General features: G+C 43.4%; 1 protein-coding gene across 3 annotated transcripts in view; it reads right to left on the bottom strand.

The window, feature by feature from the left end:
• The window catches only part of FAM228B (family with sequence similarity 228 member B), a 92,822-nt gene that overhangs the window by 59,812 nt on the left and 14,195 nt on the right, over positions 1 to 18,815 (bottom strand). For all 3 annotated transcript variants that reach the window (XM_063696026.1, XM_055377573.1, XM_055377565.1), the window contains one exon: positions 16,501 to 16,589. The gene's annotated coding sequence lies outside the window, so the exon portion shown is untranslated. Of the gene's footprint in view, positions 1 to 16,500; positions 16,590 to 18,815 lie in introns of those variants that run through there.

Raw genomic sequence — 18,815 nt, forward strand, 5'->3', positions numbered from 1 at the left:
TGATTATGTGTCTTTACTATTGTGAATAGGCTGCAGTGGACATATGCATGGATGTATCTTTATGGTAGAATGATTTATATTCTTTTGGGTATATACCCAGTAATGGGATTGCTGAGTCAAATGGTAATTCTGTTTTAAGTTCACTGAGGAGTTGCCACACTTATTTCTACAATGGCTGAACTAATTTACACTCCCATCAGCACTGTATAAGCATTCTCTTTTCTCCACAACCTCGCCAACATCTATTATTTTTTGACTTTTTAATAGTAGCCATTCTGAATGGTGTGAGATGGTATCTCGTAGTTTTCATTTGCATTTCTCTAATGGTTAGTGATGTTGAGCATTTTTCATATGCTTTTTGGCTGCATATATGTCTTCTTTTGAAAAGTGTCTGTTCATGTTCTTTGCCCACTTTTTGATGGGGCTGTTTTTGCTTGTAAATTTGTTTAAGTTCCTTATAGATTCTGGATATTAGACCTTTGTCAGATGTATAGTTTGCAAATATTTTCTCTCAGTAGGTTGTCTGTTTTTACTCTGTTGATAGTTTCTTTTGCTGTGCAGAAGCTCTTTAATTTAATTACATGCCATTTGTCAATTTTTGTTTTGTTGCAATTGCTTTTGGTGTCTTCATTGTGAAATCTTCACCAAGTCCTATGTCCAGAATGGCATGTCCTAGGTTATCTTCCAGTGTTTTTATAGTTTGAGTTTTTACACATAAGTCTTTAATCCATCTTGAGTTGATTTTGTATATGGTGTAAGGAAGGGGTCAAATTTCAATCTTCTGCATGTGGCTAGCCATTTATTCTAGCACCATTTATTGAATAAGGAGTCCTTTCCATTGCTTTTTTTTTTTTTTTTTTTGCCATTACTCTTTTTTTTTGTCAACTTTGTTGAAGATCAGATGGTTATAGGTGTATGGCATTATTTCTGGGCTCTCTCTACTGTTCCATTGGTCTATATGTCTGTTTTTGTACCAGTACCATGCTGTTTTGGTTACTGTAGCCCTGTAGTATATAGTTTGAAGTTGGGTAAGGTGATGCCTCCAGGTTTGCTTAGGGTTGCCTTAGCTATTCGAGCTCTTTTTTGGTTCCATATGAATTTTAAAATAGCTTTTTCTTTTTCTTTTTTTTTTTGAGACGGACTCTTGCTCTGACAGCCAGGCTGGAATGCAGTGGTGCAATCTCGGCTCACTGCAAGCTCCGCCTCCCAGGTTCACGCCATTCTCCTGCCTCAGCCTCCCAAGTGGCTGGGACTACAGGCGCCCACCACCACACCCAGCTAATTTTTTGTATTTTTAGTAGAGACAGGGTTTCACCGTGTTAGCCAGGAAGGTCTCAATCTCGTGACCTCGTGATCTGCCCATCTCGGCCTCCCAAAGTGCTGGGATTACAGGTGTGAGCCACTGTGCCTGGCCAATTTGCATATGTTAAACCAACCTTGCATGTGCTGTTGGATTCAGTTTGCTAGCATTTTGTTGAGAATTTGCGCATCTATGTTCATCAAAAATATCAGCCTGAATTTTTCTTTTCTTTTTATTTTTGTTGTTGTTGTGTCTCTGACAGGTTTTGGTATCAGAATGATGCTGGCCTCATAGAATGAGTTGGGGAGGAGTCCCTCCTCCTCAATTTTTTCTAATAGTTTCTGTTGGAATGGTACCAGCTTTTCTTTATACATCAGGTAGAATTTGGCTGTGAATCCCTCTGGTCCTGGACCTTTTTTGTTTGTTTGTTTGTTTTGGTTGGTGGGCTTTTTATTACTAATTCAATTTCAGAACTCATTATTGGTCTGTTCAGGGATTCAGTTTCTTCCTGGTTCAGTCTTAGGAAGCTGTATGTGTCCAGGAATTTATCCACTTCTAGATTTTCTAGTTTGTGTGCATAGAGGTATTCAAAGTAGTCTCTAAAGGTGTTTTGTATTTCTGTGGGGCCAGTGGTAACCTCCTCTTTGTAATTTCTAATTGTATTTATTTGGATCTTCTCTCGTTTTTTCTTTATTAGTCTAGCTAGTGATCTATCTATCTGATTAATTTCTTTCAAAGAACTGATTTCTGGATTTGTTGATCTTTTGTATGGTTTTTGTGTTTCAATTTCCTTTAGTTCAGCTCTGATTTTGGTTATTTCTTGTCTTCCAATAGCTTTGGGGTTGGTTTGCTCATGCATCCCTAGGTCTTCTAGTTGTAATATTAGGTTGTTAATTTGGGATCTGTCTGTTTCATATGGGTATTTAGTGCTATAAACTTCCCTATTAACACTGCCTTAGCTGTGTCCCAGAGATTCTTGTATGTCATATCTTTGTTCTCATTAGTTTTGAAGAATTTTTTTTATTTCTGACTTAATTTCATTATTTACCCAAAAGTCATTTAGGAGCAGATTGTTTAATTTCCATGTAATTGTGTGATTTCAATGATTTTTTTAGTATTGATTTCTATTTTTATTGCACTGTGGTCTGAGAATGTGGTTGGTATCATTTCAGGTTTTATTATTTTGCTGAGTATTGTTTTATGTCTGATTATCTGGTTGATTTTGGAGTATGTGCCATTTGGTGATAAGAAGAATGTATATTCTGTTGTTTTTAGGTGGAGCGCTCTGTAGATGGCTATCAGGTTACTTTGGTCAAGTGTTCAGTTCAGGTCCTGAATAGCTTTGTTAATTTTCTGCCTCAATGATGTGTCTAATACTGTCAGTGGGGTGTTGAAGTCTCCCATTATTATTGTGTGGGAATCTAAATCTCTTCATAGGTCTCTAAGAACTTGTTTTATGAATCTGGGTGCTCCTGTGTTGAGTGTGTATATATTTAGGATAGTTAGGTCTTCTTGTTGAATTGCACCCTTTACTATTATATAATGCCCTGTTTATCTTTTTTTATCTTTGTTAGGTTAAAGTCCATTTTGTCTGAAATTATGATTGCAACCCCTGCTTTTTTTCTGTTTTCTGTTTGCTTTGTAGATTTTTCTCCATCCTTTTATTTTGAGCCTACAGATGTCATTACATGTGAGATGGGTCTCTTGAAGACAGCATACTATTGGGTCTTGCTTTTTTATCCAGCTTGCCACTCTGTGCCTTTTGATTGAGGTATTTAGCTGATTTACATTCAATGTTAGTATTGATATGTGCAGATTTGATCCTGTCATCATGTTGTTAGCTGGTTATTATGCAGACTTGTTAGTGTGGTTGATTTATAGTGTCACTAGTCTGTCTACTTAAGTGTGTTTTTGTAATGGCTAGTCATGGTCTTTCCCATCCATATTTGGTGCTCCTCTCAGGACTGCTTATAAGGCAGATCTGGTGGAAAAAAAAAATCCCCTCAGCATTTGCTTGTCAGAAAATGATCTTATTTCTCCTTCACATATGAAGCTTAGTTTGGCCAGACATGAAATTCTTAGTTGGAAATTTTCTTCTTTAAGAATGAAATGAGGCCAGGTAAGGTGGCTCATACCTGTAATCCCAGCACTTTGGGAGGCTGAGGCAGGCAGATCACCTGAGGTCAGGAGTTTGAAACCAGCCTGGCCAACACAGCAAAACCCTGTCTCTACTAAAAATACAAAAATTAGCTGGTCATGGTGGCGGGTGCCTGTAATCCCTGCTACTTGGGAGGCTGAGACAGGAGAATCACTTGAACCCAGGAGGTAGAGGTTGCAGTGAGCTGAGATCATGCCACTGCACTCCAGCCTGGGCAACAGAGCAAAACTCTGTCTCAAAAAAAAAAAAAAAAGAATGCTGAATATAGGCCACTGGTCTCTTCTGGCTTTTAGGGTTTCTGCTGAAAGATCTGCTATTAGCCTGATGGAGTTCCCTTTGTAGGTGACCTGCCCTTTCTCTCTAGCTGCCTTTGACATTTTTTCTTTCATGTAAACTTTGGAGAATCTGATGATTATGTGTCTTGGGGATGGTCTTGAGTAATATCTCTCAGGGTTCTCTGCATTTCCTGGATTTGAATGTTGGCCTCTCTAACAAGGTTCAGGAAATTTCATGAACATTATCCTAAAATATGTTTTCCAAGTTGCTTGCTTTCTCCCTGTCTCTTTCAGGGATGCCCATGAGTCATAGATTTGATCTCATTACATAATCCCACATTTCTCTGAGGTTTTGTTCACTCTTTTTTATTCTTTTTTCTTTATTCTTGTCTGAATGGGTTATTTCAGAGAGCTAGTCTTCAAGCTCTGGGATTCTTTACTCAGCTTGGTCTATTCCGCTGTTAATACTTGCAGTTACAATGTGCAATTCTTGTAGTGTGTTTTTCAGCTGTATCAGATCAGTTGGGTTCTTTTTTATAGAGGCTATTTCATCTGTCAGCTCCTGTATTGTTTTATTGTGATTATTAGCTTCCTTGGATCGGGTTTTGAATTCTCCTGAATCTTGATGATCTTCATTCCTATCCATATTCTGAATTCTATTTCTGTCATTTCAGTCATTCCAGCCCAGTTAAGAACCCTTGCTGGGGAACTAGTGTGATCATTTGGAGGAAAGAAGACACTCTGGCTTTTTGATTTGCCAGAGTTTTTGTGCTAGTTCTGTCTCATTTGTGTAGGCTGATGTTCCTGCAATCTTTGAAGTTGCTGTCCTTTGGATGAAATTTTTTGTTTTTGCTTTTTTCTTCTTTGATGCCCTTGGGGGTTTGACTACAGTATAAGGTGGGTTTGGTTAACTGCTTTCAATTCTAGTCCACTCCTAGGTCTTGGAGGAGCCCCTTCCAATTACTGTCTCCCTATTTGCATTTCTTTTTTGGGGTGTTCTTGTCCATGGAGCTCCCTTAGGCAAGGGCCACAGGTGGCAGACAAGCTGTAACCTTGCCAGGTCAGCTCCAATCTGCTGTCTGTGTGCTTCCTGGGGAAACACGAGGTTGTACCTGCCTGCAGAGTTCAGGCAGAATCAGGACCACTGGATTGGAAACTACTGGGTGTGGCCCATCTGGCTACAGGAGGCGGGGGTGGGTGGATGCAGTTGGCTGCCCTGCTGTCTGGGTGTTTCCAGTGCAACAGGAGGCTGCGTCCCTTGACAAATTCAGGTAGAAGTAGAGCCACTGGGCCGGAAGCTCTGGCAGGTGTGGCTTGCCTGGCTACCAGTGGCTGGGGTTGGTGGGAATGCCTTCTCTGGTGTCTGTGCTTCCTGGGACAACAGAAGGCTGCATTTGTTGGCTGAGTTCACACAGAAGCAGGACTGCTGGGCCAGAAGCTCTAGCAGGTGTTGTCCACCTGGCTGTCAGTGGCAAGGGTGGGTATGGTCATGTGCCTTGCCATTTGGGTGCTTCCTATGACAACAGGAGGCTGCACCCACCAGTTGAATCCACACAGAAGCAGAGTTGCTGGGCCAGGAGCTCTAGCAGTTGTTACCCAACTGGCTACCAGTGGCAGGGTAGGTAGAGTCACTCACTCTGCTGTTCGGGTGTTTCCCAGGACAACAGAAAGCTGCACCCTCTAGCTGAGTTCACACAGAAGCAGGGCTATTAGGCTGGAAGCTCTAGCAGGTGTTGCCTACCTGGCTACCAGTGGTGGGGGTGGGTGGAGTGGCTGGCTGAGTTCAGGCTGAAGTGAGACTACTGGGCTAGAGGCTGGTGTTGAGTCCTACCCAGCATGGGTGGGTGGAGCAACCTTACTGCTCCCATGCATGGCAACTGCAGCCTTTACTGGGGCTATGGCGCTGGCTGGTCTGCCCCAGGGCCCAAGGCTTATAGAGGTCCCCTTGGACTCGAGAGTTGGCCCTGTAAAATGTCTGAGTGGCTCTCTGCCTCAGTCTAGAAACACGATGGGTGGGTGTGGGGCCCAGTGGGATTCTCCTATTCCCAGTCTTGCACAGGTCCCTGTGGAGAGCATGAATCACCCTGAGGGCTCTCACTCACTCACCCTGTCCTGTGTTGGAGAGGTTCTCCTGGCTCCATGCTGAGCCCAAACAGCTGGTGCCTGGCTTCACTCCTTTCTGCACTCTGTGTTCCTCTACTGCCCTGACGGGTCCCAACGTGGTTTTTCAGATGATCGGCCTGCAGCTCAGTGTTTGCTAGTCCTTTTGTTTCTTCTCCATAACAGCAACACACATGAGCTGCCTCTAGTCCACCATCTTGGCCCCACCCCCAATTCATCTCAATCATCCCATCTTGTCCTGAGTCCTGGCTTACCATTTGACATTCCACATAGATTTGCCTGTAGATTTTGGGGTTCAGCCCCCATGCCAATAATTTCTTCTTACAAATTAGCACACTGATACCTGGATTTGAGAACTCAGTTCTGTGAGCTGTAGACCCGCGCTCCACATACCGACAGGCAGGGAGTCTGACCTGGACTATAGTGATTCTCTGAAGTTCTGCAGGCCTGGTGAAGCCTCTTGGCAGCTCACCCCCTGGCCGGCCAGCCTTTCCTAAACACACCCGCTGCATTGCTGGGTGCCTAGTGGGAGCCTTTTTCATAAACTTCCTCAAGGCAATAACTGTCTGGAGCCTCCTCTGTAGAGCATTCCAGTTGCCTCCTATAATTCTCATTACAAACTTCCAACTGGGTCCAGCTATGCAGAGAGACCCACACAAGTGACCCTTTGGTGGTAGCTATACAGCACCTGTGGAGGTGCCCAGGGAGCAGGCAATCTTTTGTAACAGAGGTCTCCAAATGAGAGAACTTTATGTCCTGATGGTTCACAAAGCCATTAGAAGGGGCACACAGGCATGAATGGATTTAAGGGATTCCTTTTTCCCAGGTTCTCAACTTCCATACGTACTTTCCTGAAAAGGATCTGCTGTAGTTGAGGACTGATGTCAAAGCTACTTTCTGGCCTCCCTCCCCAGCCTCCCTTCACCCAGTATACAAAAGGGATCACGCTCACACAGCCCTTTGAGCCTTGAAGCCTGGCTTGGAGCAAAAGAACTGTAAGGTGCCAAAGGAAGAGAAAATTCTAAATATTTTAAATTGCATGATTTCTTTCATCCTCCATTGTTCAAAAATGCATCATATGTAAAGGAGAGTCCCATGAGAGTAAAGCAAAAAAAGCATCAGTGAGAAACAGTGAACATTTTTGTATCATAATTCATCCAGGAAAGGAAGGCTGCATGCCTTGTCCATCTATATTTCTTAAGGTTCAGAAGCAAAATGATTGTTACAAGGCACATATTAACATGATTATTGAATTAAAAAATGAGAAACTTTTTCTGATAGAAAGTAATTTGATTTGGCTGATTAGTTTAACAGTGAGGACTGCCTTTGCCAATAAGAATGTCACAGATGTTTTCCATAAATGAGTTAAGTCTGCAGCTCCGATATGTTAATGAAAATACATTTATTTTGTTTTTTGGTTTCTTTTTTGAGACAGAGTCTCACTCTGTTGCCCAGGCTGGAGTGCAATGGCATGATCTCAGCTCACTGCAACCTCCACCTCCAGGGTTCAAGCGATTCTCCTGCCTCAGCCTCCCGAGTAGCTGGGACTACAGGCACCTGCCACCATACCCAGCTGATTTTTGTATTTCTAATAGAGACAGGGTTTCGCCATGTTGGCCAGACTGGTCTTAAATTCCTGACCTCAGCTGATCCGCCTGCCTTGGGCTTCCAAAGTGCTGGAATTACAGGCATGAGCCACCACTCCCAGCCTGAAAATACATTTAAAACATGAGATAGGGTAAAAGGATTTGATCCAAAAAATTTAGCAAAAATGTATTAAAATTAACATTTTTACTTCCTGAATCTTTCCTGAGTATATCAATTTAAACAAGGTGCCTCTAAGTGAAAAAATAGCAGATATAATTAATAAGCATTTGATAAGTCTTCAGAAAGCTTTGTTGTTATAATTCCAGAAACTGAGAACTTGAATGACACTTATGACTGAGTAACAGATTGGGTGGTTTCCAAGTCTTTACTTTCAACAAAACTGAAGCAAGATCTAATTAAGTTGTCAGTTAATAGAGCATTGAAAACAACCTTTGATGATAGATCATTATATGGTTTTTATTATATAATTCAGAGGTATTCAAAGAATCGGCTGGCATTCCTATGATGAAATTTTTTTCCCATCTAATTTATGCAAACTAGATTTCTCAGAGCTTGTCTATAAAAATAAAAAATAGGGACCAGGTGCAGTAGCTCACGCCTGTAATCCCAGCGCTTTGGGAAGCCAAGGCGGGCAGATCACAAAGTCAAGAGATAGAGACCATCCTGGCTAACACAGTGAAACCCGGTATCTACTAAAAATACAAAAAATTAGCTAGGCATGGTGGCGAGCGCTTGTAGTCCCAGCTACTCAAGAGGCTGAGGTGGAAGAATGGCGTGAATCTGGGAGGCGGAGCTTGCAGTGAGCTGAGATCGCGCCACTGCACTCCATCCTGGGCGAAAGTGCGAGACCCCGTCTTTAAAAAATAATAAAAAAATAAAATAAAATAATAAAAACTAGGAAGAGAACTAATTTTGAACTCAGTCCAATTCTAGCAATAAGTAATATTCATCCACATATATAACTGTTGGGAAAAATTCAGCCCTACCATCATTAAGAATATATTTCCAATTATGTTTTATGTTTAATAATTATTATTTAAAATAATACATACTGTTTTGATCAATTGTGGACTAATAATATCATAATAATAAATCCAAAAGAAATTTAACACTTATAGTAGCCCTGTGGTCACAGAAAATAATTTTTTTAATTAATGTCAATTTACATACATATTTTTCCTGCAGATAAGAATGATCAGTAAAGCATAAAATATAGCAGAATATGATTCAATGAAAACAGTGGAATGAAAATATGAGTAGTAGAAGAAAAATAAGGTTGTAAAACTTTTTTTATTATTATACTTTAAGTTTCAGGGTACATGTACACAATGTGCAGGTTTGATACATAGGTATACATGTGCCATGTTGGTTTGCTGCACCCATCAACTCATCATTTACATTAGGTATTTCTTGTAATGCTATATCCCTGCACCAGCCCCCAACCCCCCAACAGGCCCTGGTGTGTGATGTTCCCCACCCTGTGTCCAAGTGATCTCATTGTACAATTCCCACCTATGAGTGAAAACATGCACTATTTAGTTTTCTGTCCTTGTGATAACTTACTGAGAATGATGGTTTCCACCTTCGTCCATGTCCCTGCAAAGGACATGAACTCATCCTTTTTTATGGCTGCATAGTATTTCATGGTGTATATGTGCCACATTTTCTTATTCCAGTCTATCATTGATGGACATTTGGGTTGGTTCCAAGTCTTTGCTATTGTGAATAGTGCCACAATAAACATACATGTGCATATGTCTTTATAGTAGCATGATTTATGATCCTTTGGGTATATACCCAGTAATGGGATTGCTGGGTCAAATGATAATTCTAGTTCTAGATCCTTGAGGAATTGCCACACTGCCTTCCACAATGGTTGAATTAATTTACACTCCCACCAACAGTGTAAAAGCATTCCTATTTCTCCACATCCTCTCCAGCATCTGTTGTTTCCTGACTTTTTAATGATTGCCATTTTAACTGGCATGAGATGGTATCTCATTGTGGTTTTGATTTGCATTTCTCTGATGACCAGTGATGATGAGCATTTTTTCATGTGTCTGTTGGCTGCATGGATGTCTTCTTTTGAGGAGTGTCTGTTCATATCCTCACCCACTTTTTTTTTTTAATTTATTTTTTATTTTTTTATTTTTTTTTTATTGATCATTCTTGGGTGTTTCTCACAGAGGGGGATTTGGCAGGGTCATAGGACAATAGCGGAGGAAGGCCAGCAGATAAACAAGTGAACAAAGGTCTCTGGTTTTCCTAGGCAGAGGACCCTGCGGCCTTCCGCAGTGTTTGTGTCCCTGGGTACTTGAGATTAGGGAGTGGTGATGACTCTTAACGAGCATGCTGCCTTCAAGCATCTGTTTAACAAAGCACATCTTGCACCACCCTTAATCCATTTAACCCTGAGTGGACACAGCACATGTTTCAGAGAGCACAGGGTTGGGGGTAAGGTCACAGATCAACAGGATCCCAAGGCAGAAGAATTTTTCTTATTACAGAACAAAATGAAAAGTTTCCCATGTCTAATTCTTTCTACACAGACACGGCAACCATCCGATTTCTCAATCTTTTCCCCACCTTTCCCCCCTTTCTATTCCACAAAACCGCCATTGTCATCATGGCCCGTTCTCAATGAGCTGTTGGGCACACCTCCCAGACGGGGTGGGGGCCGGGCAGAGGGGCTCCTCACTTCCCAGTAGAGGCGGCTGGGCAGAGGCGCCCCTCACCTCCAGGACGGGGCGGCTGGCCGGGCGGGGGGCTGACCCCCCCACCTCCCTCCTGGATGGGGCGGCTGGCCTGGCGGGGGCTGACCCCCACCTCCCTCCCGGACGGGGTGGCTGCCAGGCGGAAACTCTCCTCACTTCCCAGACGGGGTGGTTGCCGGGCGGAGGGGCTCCTCACTTCTCAGATGGGGTGGCTGCCGGGCGGAGGGGCTCCTCACTTCTCAGATGGGGCGGTTGCCAGGCAGAGGGTCTCCTCACTTCTCAGACGGGGCGGCCGGGCAGAGACGCTCCTCACCTCCCAGATGGGGTCGCAGCCGGGCAGAGGCGCTCCTCACATCCCAGACGGGGCGGTGGGGCAGAGGCGCTCCCCACTTCCTAGATGGGATGGTGGCCGGGCAGAGACGCTCCTCACTTCCTAGATGCGATGGCGGCTGGGAAGAGGCGCTCCCCACTTCCTAGATGGGATGGTGGCCGGGCAGAGACGCTCCTCACTTCCTAGATGCGATGGCGGCTGGGAAGAGGCGCTCCTCACTTCCTAGATGGGATGGCGGCCGGGCAGAGACACTCCTCACTTTCCAGACTGGGCAGCCAGGCAGAGGGGCTCCTCACGTCCCAGATGATGGGCGGCCAGGCAGAGATGCTCCTCACTTCCCAGACGGGGTGGCGGCCGGGCAGAGGCTGCACTCTCGGCACTTTGGGAGGCCAAGGCAGGCGGCTGGGAGGTGGAGTTTGTAGCGAGCCAAGATCACGCCACTGCACTCCAGCCTGGGCACCATTGAGCACTGAGTGAACCAGACTCTGTCTGCAATCCCGGCACCTAGGGAGGCCGAGGCTGGCCGATCACTCGCGGTTAGGAGCTGGAGACCAGCTCGGCCAACACAGCGAAACCCCATCTCCACCAAAAAAATACGAAAACCAGTCAGGCGTGGCGGCGTGCACCTGCAATCGCAGGCACTCGGCAGGCTGAGGCAGGATAATCAGGCAGGGAGGTTGCAGTGAGCCGAGATGGCAGCAGTACAGTCCAGCTTCGGCTCGGCATCAGAGGGAGACTGTGGAAAGAAAGGGAGAGGCTTCACCCACTTTTTGATGGGATTTTTTTTCTTGTAAATTTGTTTGAGTTATTTGTAGATTCTGGATATTAGCCCTTTGTCAGGTGGGTAGATTGCAAAAATTTTCTCCCATTCTGTAGGTTGCCTGTTCACTCTGATGGTAGTTTCTTTTGCCATGCAGAAGCTCTTTCGTTTAATTAGATCCCATTTGTCAATTTTGGCTTTTGTTGCCATTGCTTTTGGTGTTTTAGTCATGAAGTCCTTGCCCATGCCTACGTCCTGAATGGTATTGCCTAGGTTTTCTTCTAGGGTTTTTATGGTTTTAGGTCTAACATTTAAGTCTTTAATCCATCTTGAATTAATTTTTTTATAAGGTGTAAGGAAGGGATCCAGTCTCAGCTTTCTACATATGGCTAGCCAGTTTTCCCAGCACCATTTATTAAATAGGGAATCCTTTCCCCATTTCTTGTGTTTGTCAGGTTTGTCAAAGATCAGATGGCTGTAGATGTGTGGTGTTATTTCTGAGGCCTCTTTTCTGTTCCATTGGTCTATATATCTGTTTTGGTACCAGTACCGTGCTGTTTTGGTTACTGTAGCCTTGTAGTATAGTTTGAAGTCAGGTAGCTTGATGACTCCAGCTTTGTTCTTTTTGCTTAGGATTGTCTTGGTAATGGGGGGTTCTTTTTTGGTTCCATATGAACTTTAAAGTAGTTTTTTCCAATTCTGTGAAGAAAGTCATTGGTAGCTTGATGGGGATGGCATTGAATCTATAAACACTTTGGGCAGTGTGGCCATTTTCATGATATTGATTCTTCCTATCCATGAGAATGAAATATTCTTCCATTTGTTTGTGTCCTCTTTTATTTCGTTGAGCAGTGGTTTGTAGTTCTCCTTGAAGAGGTCCTTCACATCCCTTGTAAGTTGGATTCCTAGGTATTTTATTCTCTTTGTAGCAATTGTGACTGGGAGTTCACTCATAATTTGGCTCTCTGTCTGTTAATGGTGTATAGGAATGCTTGTGATTTTTGCACATTGATTTTGTATCCTGAGACTTTGCTGAAGTTGCTTATCAGCTTAAGGAGATTTTGGGCTGAGACGATGGGGTTTCCTAAATATACAATCATGTCATCTGCAAACAGAGACAATTTGACTTCCTCATTTCCTGATTGAATACCCTTTATTTCCTTCTCTTGCCTGATTGCCCTGGCCAGAACTTCCAACACTATGTTGAGTAGGAGTGGCATCCTTGTCTTATGCCAGTTTTCAAAGGGAATGCTTCCAGTTTTTCCCCATTCAGTATGATATTGGCTGTGGGTTTGTTATAAATAGCTTTTATTATTTTGAGATACACTCCATGAATATTTAGTTTATTGAGAGTTTTTAGCATGAAGGGTTGTTGAATTTTGTCAAAGGCCTTTTCTGCATCTATTGAGATAATCATGTGGTTTTTTGTCATTGGTTCTCTTTATGTGATGAATTACATTTATTGATTTGTGTATGTTGAACCAGCCTTGCATCCCAGGGATGAAGCCCACTTGATCATGGTGGATAAGCTTTTTGATGTGCTGCTGGATTCAGTTTGCCAGTATTTTATTGAGGATTTTTGCATCAATGTTCATCAAGGATATTGGTCTAAAATTCTCTTTTTTGGTTGTGTCTCTGTCAGGCTTTGGTATCAGGATGATGCTGGCCTCATAAAATGAGTTAGGGAGGATTCCCTCTTTTTCTATTGATTGGAATAGTTTCAGAAGGAATGGTACCAGCTCCTCCTTGTACCTCTGGTAGAATCCGGCTGTGAATTCATCTGGACCTGGACTTTTTTTGGTTGGTAAGCAATTGATTATTGCCACAATTTCAGAGCCTGTTATTGGTCTATTCAGAGATTCAACTTCTTCCTGGTTTAGTCTTGGGAGGGTGTATGTGTCGAGGAATTTATCCATTTCTTCTAGATTTTCTAGTTTATTTGCATAGAGGTGTTTGTAGTATTCTCTGATGGTAGTTTGTATTTCTGTGGGATCAGTGGTGATATCCCCTTTATCATTTTTTATTGCATCTATTTGATTCTTCTCTCTTTTGTTCTTTATTAGTCTTGCTAGCAGTCTATCAATTTTGTTGATCTTTTCAAAAAACCAGCTCCTGGACTCCTTGATTTTTTTGAAGGGTTTTCGTGTCTCTATCTCTTTCATCTCTGCTCTGATCTCAGTTATTTCTTGCCTTCTGCTAGCTTTTGAATTTGTTTGCTCTTGCTTCTTTAGTTCTTTTAATTGTGATTTTAGGGTGTCAATTTTAGATCTTTCCTGCTTTCTCTTGTGGGTGTTTAGTGCTATAAATTTCCCTCTACACACTGCTTTAAACGTGTCCCAGATATCCTGGTACGTTGTGTCTTTGTTCTCATTGGTTTCAAAGAACATCTTTATTTCTGCCTTCATTTCGTTATTTACCCAGTAGTCATTCAGGAGCAAGTTGTTCGCTTTCCATGTAGTTGTGTGGATTTGAGTGAGTTTCTTAATCCTGAGTTCTAATTTGATTGCACTGTGGTCTGAGAGACAGTTTGTTGTGATTTCTGTTCTTTTACATTTGCTGAGGAGTGCTTTACTTCCAATTATGTGGTCAATTTTAGAATAAGTGTGATGTGATGCTGAGAAGAATGTATATTCTATTGATTTGGGGTGGAGAGTTATGTAGATGTCTATTAGGTCTGCTTGTTGCAGAGCTGAGTTCAAGTCCTGGATATCCTTGTTAACCTTCTGTCTCGTTGATCTGTCTAATATTGACAGTGGGGTGTTAAAGTCTCCCATTATTATTGTGTGCAAGTCTAAGTCTCTTTGTAGGTCTCAAAGGACTTGCTTTATGAATCTGGGTGCTCCTGTATTGGGTGCATATATATTTAGGATAGTTAGCTCTTCTTGGTGAATTGATCCCTTTACCATTATGTAATGGCCTTGTCTCTTTTGATCTTTGTTGGTTTAAAGTCTGCTTTATCAGAGACTAGGATTGCAACCCCTGCTTTTTTTTTTTTTTTTTTTTTTTTTTTTTGCTTTCCATTTGCTTGGTATATCTTCCTCCATCCCTTTATTTTAGTCTATGTGTGTCTTTGCACATGAGCTGGGTCTCCTGAATACAGCACATTGATGGGTCTTGACTCTTTATCCAATTTGCCAGTCTGTGTCTTTTAATTGGGGCATTTAGCCCATTTACATTTAAGGTTAATATTGTTATGTGTGAATTTGATCCTGTCATTATGATGTTCACTGGTTATTTTGCCCGTTAATTCATGCAGTTTCTTCATAGCATCGATGGTCTTTACAATTTGGCATGTTTTTGCAGTGGCTGGTACCAGTTGTTCCTTTCCATGTTTAGTGCTTCCTTTAGGAGCTCTCGTAAGGCAGGCCTGGTGGTGACAAAATCTCTCAGCATTTGCTTGTCTGTAAAGGATTTTATTTTTCCTTTACTTATGAAACTTAGTTTGGCTAGATATGAAATTCTGGGTTGAAAATTCTTTAAGAATGTTGAATATTGGCCCCCACTCTCTTCTTGTAGGGTTTCTGCAGAGAGATCTGCTGTTAGTCTGATGGGCGTCCCTTTGTGGGTAACTCGACCTTTCTCTTTGGCTGCCCTTAACACTTTTTCCTTCATTTCAACCTTGGTGAATCTGACAATTATGTGTCTTGGGGTTGCTCTTCTCAAGGAGTATCTTTGTGGTGTTCTCTGTATTTTCTGAATTTGAATGTTGGCCTGCCTTGCTAGGTTGGGGAAGTTCTCCTGGATAATATCCTGAAGAGTGTTTTCCAAGTTGGTTCCATTCTCCCCATCACTTTCAGGTACACCAATCAAACATAGATTTGGTCTTTTCACATAGTCCCATTTGTCTTGGAGGCTTTGTTCTTGTCTTTTTACTCTTTTTTCTGTAACCTTGTCTTATTGCTTTATTTCATTAACTTGATCTTCAATCACTGATACCCTTTCTTCCACTTGATCGAATCAGCTATTGAAGGTTGTGCATGCATCACGAAGTTCTCGTGCCATGGTTTTCAGCTCCATCAGGTCATTTAAGGTATTCTCTACACTGTTTATTCCAGTTAGCCATTCGTCTAATCTTTTTTCAAGGGTTTTACTTCCTTGCGATGGGTTCAAACATCCTCCTTTAGCTCGGAGAAGTTAGTTTTTACCAACCTTCTGAAGCCTACTTCTGTCAACTCGTCAAAGTCATTCTCCATCCAGCTTTGTTTCTTTGCTGGCGAGGAGTTGCGATCCTTTGGAGGAGAAGGGGCACTCTGATTTTTAGAATTTTCAGCTTTTCTGCTCTGGTTTCTCCCCATCTTTGTGGTTTTATCTACCTTTGGTCTTTGATGTGGGTGACCTACAGATGGGGTTTTGGTGTAGATGACCTTTTTGGTGATGTTGATGCTATTCCTTTCTGTTTTTCAGTTTTCCTTCTAACTGTCAGGTCCCTCAGCTGCAGGTCGGTTGGAGTTTGCTGGAGGTCCACCCCAGACCCTGTTTTCCTGGGTATCACCAGCGGAGGCTGCAGAACAGCAAATATTGCAGAACAGCAAATACTACTTCCTGATCCTTCCTCTGGAAGCTTCGTCCCAGAGAGGCAGGTGCCTATATGAGGTGTCTGTCAGCCCCTCCTGGGAGGTATCTCCTAGTTAGGCTACATGGGGGTCAGGGACCCATTTGAGGAGGCAGTCTGTCCGTTCTCAGAGCTCAAACACCATGCTGAGAGAACCAATGCTCTCTTCAGAGCTGTCAGACAGGGACCTTTAAGTCTGCAAAAGTTGTCTGCTGCCTTTTGTTCAGCTATGCCCTGGCCACAGAGACGGAATCTAGAGGCAGTAGGCCTTACTGAGCTGCAGTGGGCTCTGCCCAGTTCGAACTTCCCGGCTGCTTTGTTTACCTACTCATGCCTCAGCAACAGTGGACGCCCCTCCCCCAGCCAGGCTGCCGCCTCGCAGTTCGATCTCAGACTGCTGCACTAGCAGTGAGCAAGGCTCCGTGGGTGTGGAACCCGCTGAGCCAGGCACAGGAGAGAATCTCCTTGTCTGCCGGTGGCTAAGACCTTGGGAAAAGTGCAGTATTTGGGCAGGAGTGTCCCATTTTTCCAGGTAGTCTGTCACGGCTTCCCTTGGCTAGGAAAGGGAAATCCCCTGACCCCTTGCACTTCCAGGGTGAGGTGACGCCCTGCCCTGCTTCAGCTCCCCCTCCGTGGGCTGCACCCACTGTCCAACCAGTCCCAGTGAGATGAATCAGGTACCTCAGTCGGAAATGCAGAAATCACCTGTCTTCTGCGTCGATCACACTGGTAGCTGCAGACTGGAGCTGTTCCGGTTGTTAAACTTTTAACTGTTAAAGAAGAGTTTGGGTCTTTCTTAGTGGATGATTATATTAATAAATATCAAATTGCTCTAATATAAGGCTGGAGTGCAGTGGCGCAATCTTGGCTGACTGCAACCTCTGCATCCCAGGTTCAAGTGATTCTCCTGCCTCACCCTTGGGAGTAGCTGGGACTATGAGTGTGTGCCACCATGCCAGGCTAATTTTTTCGGTATTTTTAGTAGAGATGGGGTTTCACCATGTTGGCCAGGCTGGTCTCCAACTCCTGAACTCAAGTGATCTGCGCACCTCGGCCTCCTAAAATGCCAGGATTACAGGCGTGAGTCACCGCACCCAGCCCAATTGATATATTTAAAAACCTGATGTAGGCTGGGCAAAGTGGCTCATGCCTGTAAACTCAGCACTTAGAGAGGCCAAGGCAGGAGGATCCCTTGAGGCCAAGAGTTCAAGACCAGCTGAGGCAACATAGTGAGACTGTCTCTACGAAAAACAGAAAAATTAGCCAGGCATGGTGTCATGTGCCTATAGTCCTAGCTACTAGGAAGACTGAGGTGGTAGGATTCCTTGAGTTCAGGAGTTTGAGGTTACAGTGAGTTATGATCACAACATTTTACTCCAGCCTCAGCAACAGAACAAGACTCTGTCTCTCTGGGGGGGGGGCGGGGGGGAAGCCTGTTTTAAGAGTTTAAAATGTCAGTATTAAAAGAAAAAAGAAATCCTTATCTTTTAAACTATTTATATTTCAGGTGAATAATTTTAGATATCAACTTAAAAATGTGAGAGGAGGCTAGGCACAGTGGCTCACACCTGTAATCCCTGCACTTTGGTAGATGGAGGCAGGAAGATCACTTAAGCCCAGGAGTTGAAGACCAGCCTGAGCAACATGAAAAATCTTGTCTCTACCAAAACTTTAAAAAGTAGCCAGGTGTGGTGGCGTGTGCCTGCAGTCCCAGGCACATGAGACTACTCGGGAGGCCAAGGCCCAGTTATTCAGGAGGCTGGGGCAGGAGGATCACTTGAATCCAAGAGGTCAACACTGCAGTAAGCTATGATGGTGCCACTGCACTCCAGCCTGGGTGACACAGCAAGACCCTGTCTTTAAAAAAAAAAAAAAAAAAAAAAAAAAGTATGTCGTGATTCCTCAGGGATCTAGAACCAGAAATACCATTTGACCCAGCAATCCCATTACTGGGTATATACCCAAAGGTTTATAAGTCATTCCACTACAAAGACACATGCAGCCAGGAGCGGTGGCTCATAACTGTAATCCCAGCACTTTGGGAGTCTGAGGTGGGCAGATCACAAGGTCAGGAGTTCAAGACCAGCCTGGCCAATATAGTGAAACCCGTCTCTATTAAAAATGCAAAAAAAATTAGCCAGGCTAGGTCGTGGGCCCCTGTAGTCCAAGCTACTTGGGAGGCTAAGGCAGGAGAATCGCTTGAACCCAGGAGGAGGAGGTTGCAGTGAGCCAAGATTATGCCACTGCACTTCAGCCTGGGTGACACAGCAAGATTCTGTCTCAAAAAAAAAAAATGCACACATATGTTTATTGCAGCACTGTTTACAATAGCAAAGACACCGAACCAACCCAAATGCCCATCAATGATAGAGTGGATAAAGAAAATATGATACATGTACACCATGGAATACTATGCAGCCATAAAAAAGAGTGAGTTCATGTCCTTTGCAGGGACATGGATGAAGCTGGAAACCATCATCCTCAGCAAACTAACACAGGAACAGAAAACCAAATAGCGCATGTTCTCACTCATAAGTGGGAGTTGAACAATGAGAACACGCGGACACACGGAGGGGAACATCACACACCGGGGCCTGTTGGGGGGCTAGGGGCAAGGGGAGGGAGAGCATTAGGACAAACACCTAATGCATGAGGGGCTTAAAGCCTAGATGACAGGCTGATAGGTGTAGTAAACCACCATGGCACATGTATACCTACGTAACAAACCTGCACCTTCAACACATGTAATCCAGAACTTAAAGTAAAATAAAATAAAAATAAAAATAAAAAGTGAGAGGGGACACATAGTTTTGGGACATGCTTTTTGCCTATTTCAGAATAAAAATGTGTGCAGACTACCACCTGGAGTAAGGAGAAACGCCTTGAGCCCTGAGCCATGGTGGTGGGTGGCCAGGAAGATGGCAGAGGCAGGTAGCCTCTGTACATGGTGTGTGTGTGTGTGTGTGTGTGTGTGTGTGCATAAAATCATGTATATG

Source organism: Gorilla gorilla, chromosome 12 (assembly GCF_029281585.2).
Source record: "Gorilla gorilla gorilla isolate KB3781 chromosome 12, NHGRI_mGorGor1-v2.1_pri, whole genome shotgun sequence".
Classification (NCBI taxonomy): domain Eukaryota; kingdom Metazoa; phylum Chordata; class Mammalia; order Primates; family Hominidae; genus Gorilla; species Gorilla gorilla.